The sequence below is a fragment of the Solanum stenotomum genome, chromosome 4 (genome assembly GCF_019186545.1).
Source record: "Solanum stenotomum isolate F172 chromosome 4, ASM1918654v1, whole genome shotgun sequence".
Classification (NCBI taxonomy): domain Eukaryota; kingdom Viridiplantae; phylum Streptophyta; class Magnoliopsida; order Solanales; family Solanaceae; genus Solanum; species Solanum stenotomum.
Window position 1 is genome coordinate 3,760,345 of NC_064285.1, and position 9,071 is coordinate 3,769,415.

Below are 9,071 nucleotides of genomic sequence, written 5' to 3' on the forward strand. Positions count from 1 at the left end.
GCAACTTTAATTTTCTAGATAGTCATCTAACTCAAAGGAAGCAATTTCGAGATTTCTAATAAAAAAATCACAACACTCCATATTTGATTTGCTAAGATGAGTAAGACTGTAGCAGACTTGTGTCACACTATTAGTATAAACAATCTTAGATTCTGAACTTTCATCGATAACACAACTCTTGGCAGATTTTTTATTCCTTTTCTAACATTTTTCGTCCATCTCTTCAATATGTATTCCTCAAGAATTGATCATACTTTATATTTGAAGTAAAAAAATTAGTAGACAATGTGCACATGTGATATAGATATATTCAATATATTTTTTGCTAGTGCATGTCAATTGTCACAAGTAAAATTGTAGGATTGAACTCAGCAAATCATGTCTTCCTTAAGCTATGCATTCTTACTTTATATTTAGATACTTGACCATCACAACATACTTGTGTCTCTAAAAAACATCAGAACATGATATTATATTTTGTCAAGAATAACCATCTAAAAGATTCAAATAGAAAAACACGATCAGATATTTTGTCAATGATGCTTTATTACAATAAATGATTCATAAGTCATACAATACTTGTTTGTTCGATATATGATATCAAAAGATACAACATCACCAAAAATATTGTAGTCAATCCAGAGTCGACTATCTTTCCATGAATCAAGTTGAATATCCCAATAAAAGAAAGTCTCACTCGCTTGTCTATTTTTAAATTTGTTAACAACTCTTCAGAATGACCAACTTGCATCTTTGATTTCATCAATTAATCTATAAATGCGATAGAACTTGAGAATTAAGTCGCATGCAAGAAGAAGAAGTTAATGAATACCCTAATAAGTCTTTCCCCCTTTAGTTTACGCTAGCTACTAACTTTACTTCCTTTTAGGTTATAATTAATATTTATTGTCTTTTTAATTATTTATTAAAATAAGTCTTCTAATATATTTTTATTTGTCTTACATAGTTAATTAAACTTTATTGAATATTAACGCCGGTGTATGACTATAGAATGATAATAATTTTAAAACTAAATTATTTCTAAATATAAAACATCATCATTTTGAAAATGGTTATTACTCTAGAAAACAAAAAGACATACCACCTATGAATTTTATTTTAGTTACTACCTCAAATAACAATTTAATCAAATACCGTAAATGATTATCTCAATGGTTAATTTGAATATAAAAAGCATCAAAGGAAAAACTATATTAATAACAACACCTCAAAAAATATAAATATTATCGATTTCATCAAAAAATCTAATTGAAAAACTATCAAAATTCTAGGCTCAATAATTATTTCTCCAATGTTGAGTTATTGAAATTTGGGGCATAAAAATTGATGGAGTGGGTTCAGATGTTGATACAGGTGTCAATTCAACTACTTGCTTGATTTGATTTACCCAATTTGAATTCGTGCTAGATTTAAATTTGGATAAAGCGAGACTTAGAGATGTAAAGGGTTCAAATGCCAATACATGTGCCACTTAAACTACTTGCTCGATTTGGTTTACCTGATTTGAATTCTTGCTAGATTTGAATCCGGGTAAAGAGAGATTTAGAGATGTAGTGAGTTTAGATGCCACTACAGGTTTCATTTCAACTACTTTGCCCGATTTGGTTTATCCGATTTAAATTCTTGTTAGATCTGATTCCGGGTAAAGAGAGACTCAGAGATGTTGATGGATCTGACATTACTAATGGTAAAATTCCACCTAATAGGGTAATGGACAGATAAATACATAACTGAGGAAACCTAGAAAACCCCAAATTGTTCAAATGAGATTCAAATGGACTCTGAGATTTTGGTGGATCGGAGATTATTATTGAGACTACTGAAAGAGGCAAAATTCCACGTGGTGGGAAATTGGGAAGATAAATACACAACTGAGGGAACTTAGAAAAATCCAAATTACTCAAGTCAGATCCATATGGACTACCTGGATTTGTACCCGCCCTAATACTAAACGATCTCTTCAACAACATTTGAGGATTTTTAAATGTAAAATCTTCCAACATGGAAAAGTGCTTCCATTTAAGGGTGAAATCCCAATATTTTTTATCGCATTATTGGTTCGACCCGATAGCAAATGGGTTATCGGAGCCCGTTAACTACCGAATTTGGCATGAGCTTTGATAATAGTATCATCTTCTTTAGGAGTAAAAGGTTGATGATCCACTTGAGGAGAAAGTTGATCACACACTTGAGGGGTTACTTAAACCTCTGTAATTAGATGCAATTTATGGGAGTTATATTAACCTCCGTAATAAAACCCCAACAATTTAAGGGTTTTTTTTGTAGTACAACCAGAGCCTACATGACTTCCTAGATCGATTTGGAATCAATTGACCAATAACTGACCAGTTATTTGTTCCATGTTCCTCTACTAGCTTCTGCAATATCTCGTTCTCTTGAAGATTCCAATATCGACGCTTGTTATGACCCTTTTTCTTCATTGTTTCTACTGAATAAAATCAGTCGAGTATATGAGATATAAGGAATATTGAAGGATACCAACGATACAAAATACAAAGTATATATGTACAGTGGGGTGGTAGGAGGAGGTAGGGCCTAGTATTTACTTGGTAAAGACTTGTGAGGAGAGCGGGATATATATAGTGGGGGTGGGGTAGAGGGGATAGGGGTGACTGGATCAATAGGTACTTATTAATTATACAAATGAAGTGTATCCCATTGCTAAAATCTCATAAATTAATTAGCTTTTTTCTTTAAATAGTGTTTGATGGACTGGATTAGAGGGGATAGGATCTGAGTAATATTGAAGTTTGACTAGCTATAATTTAAGGGAAAAAAACAAAGTAACATTCAAACTAACCATTTTAACTACGAAATAAAAGTTTGACAAATAATTGTTTCTATGGGTAAAACCTTAAGTGTTTTCACATCAAACCAATTAATATAAGAGATTTACTTTGATACGCACTTATATCAAGATTAACTAAAAATTTGATAGTAAATTAATAAATTATATTTATATCATTGGCGTATAAAGTCCTTGACTTAGAGTATAGTTACATATTTTTATTTGTGGCTGTCTCAAACTCCCATTTTTTTGTGTATAAAATCTTAACGGTTTAACCGATACGAATAGATAATGATCAATAATTGATAAATTGAGAATTTAATGATCCTAGAATGATTGAGAATGTCTATAAATATAAGTCGAATTGATAAACTTTAAATGTAAATCGAACCGACCGATACAAAACCCTAGGCGAATCTAATATATATATATATATAGCTTAGGTAAAAATACATCCACCGTTGATGTTTACATTAATAGGTTTTAATAAGTTCTATCTTAGCTCGAAGGAAAGAACAATCAAAATCAGACCCTCCAAAGAATATGAATAAATAAATTTAACAATTCAACTCTTGGCAACATGATTTTTATTTAAACCAGTGTGTTATTGTTTTATAAAGGAAATATTTTTATTGGAGCCTGAAGGGTAGTTTAGTCATTCAACAATTCATTCAAAATGCCTTTTTTGGAACCAACATAACGTTTCATACATCCCAAAATTCACACTTACCATATTTTTTGCCTCTATATATATGAAAGGATGTAGTAGTAATCCATTTGTCTGTTTAAGTTTAAGCCGCCAATACTTCACAGCAATGGCCTCTTTAACCTCTGAGTTCCTCAATTACATTGTTTTCCGGTACCTCAGTGAATCAATTAATTTAATTCTCATCTTCAGAACCTGTTATATCTATCCAATTTAATTGATGTCGTGTTTCTATTCTGAAATACCCATGACTCCGAGTTTGAAAACTGGATCCTCTATCTGCATAAGGCAGAGATTAAGGTTTTCGTACACACCAACCTCCCCTGGGTATGTTGTTGTTGTTAGATGATGTTATATTCTGCAAAGTAAACATTTTTTCTGTATCGAAAACATGTTCTTGTTGTTTGCTAGGTTTGATCCATTCATCCACTAGAATAATAAATTTTGAATTCAGTAAATTGAATGTGTTGTTATTACCAAATTTAAACATCTCATTTAAATTTCGCATCTGTCTCTCCATCTTTAGATAGGATTAAATAAATTTAACTTTCAACTCTTGCCTATGAGGAAGTAAATTTGATCGTGATGGACTAGTACCGATTCAGGATTCACACATTCAGCATTTGCTTTTGAGTAGTATCTAATCCGTCTATTGGTTTTGCTGATATATTCTTTCAGGATTCACACATTCAGCATTTACTTTTGGATACGAGGCACGGACCAATAGGAGCACAATGGATGGACATCTAGTTCCTCCTGGTGCTCTTATTAAATTTGTGCAAAAGGGTATTCAGTATCTTGAACTGGAAACTAATTTGAGCAATGTAAGGCATATATTTTAATATAAAAAGATCTAACCTTCAGATAGAAAAATCAGAATATCAAAATGTTTGCCTTACATTGCTCAAATTTGTTTCCAATTCAAGATATTGAATACCCTTTTGCACAAGTTTAACAAGAGCATCAAAAGGAACTCGATTTCTATCCGCTGTGCTCTTATTGATCCTAGCCTCGTGTCCAAAAGTAAATGTTGAATGTAAGAATCCTGAAAAAATATATCAGCAAACCAGTAGACTGATTAGATACTACCGTACTAGTCCATCACGATCAAAGTCAAGGTGTTGGCCAACCTATTAGCAAATCATATTCAATATCAACTAGAGTGTCTTGACCACCTTGGAAGATCACTAAAGTCTAAAAGTAACTGAAATTTTGGTTGTTCAATCAAGTAAGAGAGTTGAGTTTGTCTCAATCTTGTTTTTATCTTTTTTCTTTTTCTTGCTCGAATAATCAGGAGCGACTGTTCCAATGCCCCATACAGCACGAAATGATGATTGTTTGTCATCCAGAAGAAAGAAAAGCAATATGACAGTCCAAAAACATCAGTGTCTTCACCATAGCAAGATCTGTGCATTCTACATTTAAAGTATTTTCAAACAGAATAACTATAATACTTTCTTCCACTATCACTACTTTAATCATATATGTCAAATTAGCAACTTAACTTCCGTCTGTAGTCAAACACCATCCTACTCACCGCAGAACCTAATAGTCCTTATTTAAATAACCAAACTAGCCAATTTCTCTGTTACTAGTCATTCTTTATAATCATTGAAAGAAATATATTCCCTTCACAATTTTCATATTCCTTCTATGCTTAATCAATGAAATTTTTATGAAATATGGGGAAGTTCAAAAGAATAGAAATTCTTACGTTTCTAATAGCCTATTTGGCCAGGCTTCTTGGAGGTTAAAAACACATAAAAGGCACTCCTTTACATTTGAGATGTTTGGCCAAAAAAGAAGGTGCTTTTGAGCAAAAAAAACACAAAACAGAAATTGTTTTCCTCCAAAAGTATTTTTTTTGTAAAAGTTGTTTTGACAAAAGAAGCAGCTTGGCCAAACAGGCTCTAGATCTTAATAATATTCAGTCCCATGATAGACCCTTGGCTCAAAAATACGCTTATCACGAATGGTTTCAGAGAAATGCTTATATCGCAGAATTTAACTCGTCTAACAACAACATACCCAAGGGGTCTGTGTAGGGTGGTGTGTACACAAATCTTACTCCTACCCTGTGCAGGTAAAGGACGATGTTTCCAAATACACCATCATCTCAAGTAAAGCATATCAAAGCAACTGAATTCGTCTAACAGTGATTCAAAAAAATAATTTACCATATAAAACACTTTAAGGACTATAAAGAGTACAAGTTATGATTAGAATCCTACAAGATTGTACATGTTCTGAAGATGAAAATTGAATTACCTGATTTTTGGAGGTACCGAAAAACAATGTAATTCAACAGGTCGGAGGTTAAAGAGGCCATTGTTTGTGAATCGGCGGCGGCGGCGTTAAGTAAACTGAGATATAGGCTAGGCTACTACTACCTATGATATATTGAGAGGGGGAAAAATTGGAAAGTGGAATTTTTGGAGACACGACATTTATATATGAGACATTAGAATTAGAAATGTTTTCGTTCCAAAAGGCATTTCGAATGAAGTGTTGACTGTTGAATGACTAATGTACCCTCCAAGCTCCAACAAAAAATATTATTATTTTTAACAAAAACAGTTGGTTAAAACAAATACTATGCTGGCAAGAGTTGAATAGTTAAACATATTTAATCATATCCAAAAATGGAGAGACGGATTCAGAATTTTAATGAGATGTTTAAAATTTTCGTAATATACCACAATACATTCAATTTACGGAAATCAAAATTTATTATCTAATTTAGATGAACCCCTCATACAGTAAATGATGACAAGTTATTGGCATCCCTAACACCTACCTTTGAGGTAGAGAGATTGTTTCCGATAGATCCTTAGCTAAGAAAATGCTCATGCACTAGAACTTTTTTTGCAACTGTTAAAATATATATGAACCACTTTTATAACGAAGATATATATCAGCTCTAAATCGCAAAGTAAGGGTATAACATACCCTTTTCCCTTTTATAAATTCTATAAGTTCGACTATAAGAGAAGATTTCTAGTGATTATCGCAGCTCTGATCCCAGCTGCCATGGGAGCCTTGCGTAGCTCCGAAAAACAAAGCTGGGTAACACCAAAACAGCAAAAGAAAAAGTTTTGAAGAGTTTGTCAGACAACCATTAGACCATCCCAAGCTCCACGATCGGAGTTGTGACCCAATAACAGCCATCGGTGCTGTAAATCACACTCTAGTCTGACGGCCACGATTCATCCACTAGTCTTAATTTCCTGTTTCCTTAGAGGTTGTTACAGGAAAATGTTTACTTTGCAGAATTTAACTCGTCTAACAACAACAACAACAACATACCCAGTGTGTACACAAGCCTTACCTCTAATAGAAAAGCTATTTTCAAACACTTTCTCGCCTCAAGTAAAGCATATCAAATCAATTAAAAGTACTCATCTAACTAGTGATTCAAATTTCAAAACAAAATTGAATATATGAGGAACAAGCTCAGAAGGAGAAAATTGAAGTACCTGATTCATCAAGGTAACGGTAAACATTACATTGTAATTCAGTTCGAGGTAATCAACACTATTGTTTTGTGAATCGCCGGCAGAGTAAAGTAAACATACATATAGAAAGGGGGAATGGAAAGAGGAAATTTGAGAGCGACGGTATTTGTTGGGTTTTAAAGGTGTGAACATGAAATGAAGGGTTGTGACTATGATGAAGGGTTATGACCTTTATGAAAGGTTGTGTCTTTTCTAAAGGGTTGTGACCGTTTGAAATGTTGTGCATTTTCCAAAGTGTTGTGACCTTTCTGAAGGTTGTCTTTATTCTAAAGAGTTGTGACCTTTACCCTTTGTTGTCTATAAATAGAGAGGTTTTCTCTCATTTTTCTGCATCGAATTCTTCCCTTCTCTTGCATATATTTCTAATCGATCGATCGTGTGTGTGTGATTCGTTGCTGTCATTTTGAGTTCGTTGAAATTATTGAAGTTTGAGGTACCACTACTTATTTAATGGTTAATCCGTTTTATCTTGGGAGGAATTAATCTGCAACCTCGAGTACTTGAGGGGATTAAATTTCTTAAGGACACACAGTGGGTTCTGTTCGGTTGGTTCTTTGTTTTTTTTCTTTTCATCTTTTATTATTTCTGGTTTGCTAATCTAAATATAGGAGACAACAAGCTTAAGAAATTTATTATTGATGGTATTTTCTGTGGTAAGGAAATTACTTTTATTTTTTGTGTTCTTTTTATTGAAAAAAAAGAAGAAAAAGAGAATTATTTTATCATATGATAAAAGAGATTTGGGATGAATTAGTACTACTTAATATGTTCGAGTATTTTTTTTGTAGTAAGTTTTCCTTGGATGGAAAAAGTTATTTTTGTTTTCTTCCTAAGTGCATTCAAACATTGCACCCCTTCAGTTTTCTTTTCAATGAGAAAAGTTATTTTATGCATAAAGGCTAAGATGAGCACTTTAATTATTTTTCCTATAGTCTTGGTTTTATATAACTATGAGAAGAAGTAAATGAACATATGTTGTCTCCTAACAATATTTGAACATGATTTTTGTTCTTCGTTGAAATGCAATATCTTCGAAGGAAAATTGGAATATGATGGAAACTACGAAAGAATGAAAAAACTAGCAAGAAAAGTGACTTGCATGGAATCATTGCTGACAGATAGAATATGATTCAATGGAAGTAAAAATCAGGTTCTATCTTTATTTCCCTTGATTATTATTTTTTTCTATCCTTTATAAGTTATGAAATTTATTTCATAAATGTTAGGACAGATGGTCGTTATGTGATGATCTCGGAATATATCATTATAACATGTATTCTGTTTAGAAAAGTGAAAAAAACTTTTGTTGTTTTCTACTCCATGTGAAATTTGATTGTGTGTGACTTTTGGAGACTAAAATCTTCTGATTTCTTACTCCTTTGGTTTGAAGAATATAAGAACTTCACGAACAAATCAAAGCATTGGTATTAAGAATATAGAAACTTCACCAACTTGTTAAATACTCTGTTTGAATGAATATTCTAACTTGAAGAGTACAAACTTCGTCAGGAATATTAAGGCTAAATGATTTGAAAAAGATAAAATCTTCATCATTAGCTAGAAACAGTGTTTTATTTGAGGTTTCTAGAGATTAAAACCTTTTTTGTTTACTACTCTGTCTGAATGTGAAACTGATTCAAAAAATATGAAAATTTCATCAGAATTCAAGGTTCATTCGGTTAACGATTAGAAGAATTTAAAAACTTCATCGTTAAACTAGAAACAAGTTGTATAAAGATTGAATCTTTATTGTTAGTATTCTAAATACTAAATAGTCCGTCTAGTTGTGACAGAAAGGCTTCGTGTTGCCAATGTGTATTCTGATGGTACACAATTTGAAAGCATGAAAAAAAATATGTGGAAATAATTTCAAATAATTGAAAAATATTTTTGAGAACATATTTAAAATGTGGGGGTTCTTTACTTGTGATAAAGACAAAATTAGACTTACTATCTAATTTAAATTTGAAAGTACAAGATATGAAATTTAATGACATTCTTGTATTATGTTAGACCCACA

At 32.2% G+C, this 9,071-nt stretch overlaps 1 pseudogene; it reads right to left on the bottom strand.

The window, feature by feature from the left end:
- Positions 1–1,604: 1,604 nt before the first annotated feature.
- Positions 1,605–2,462, bottom strand: LOC125862840 (transcription factor MYB44-like; annotated as a pseudogene).
- Positions 2,463–9,071: the final 6,609 nt, after the last annotated feature.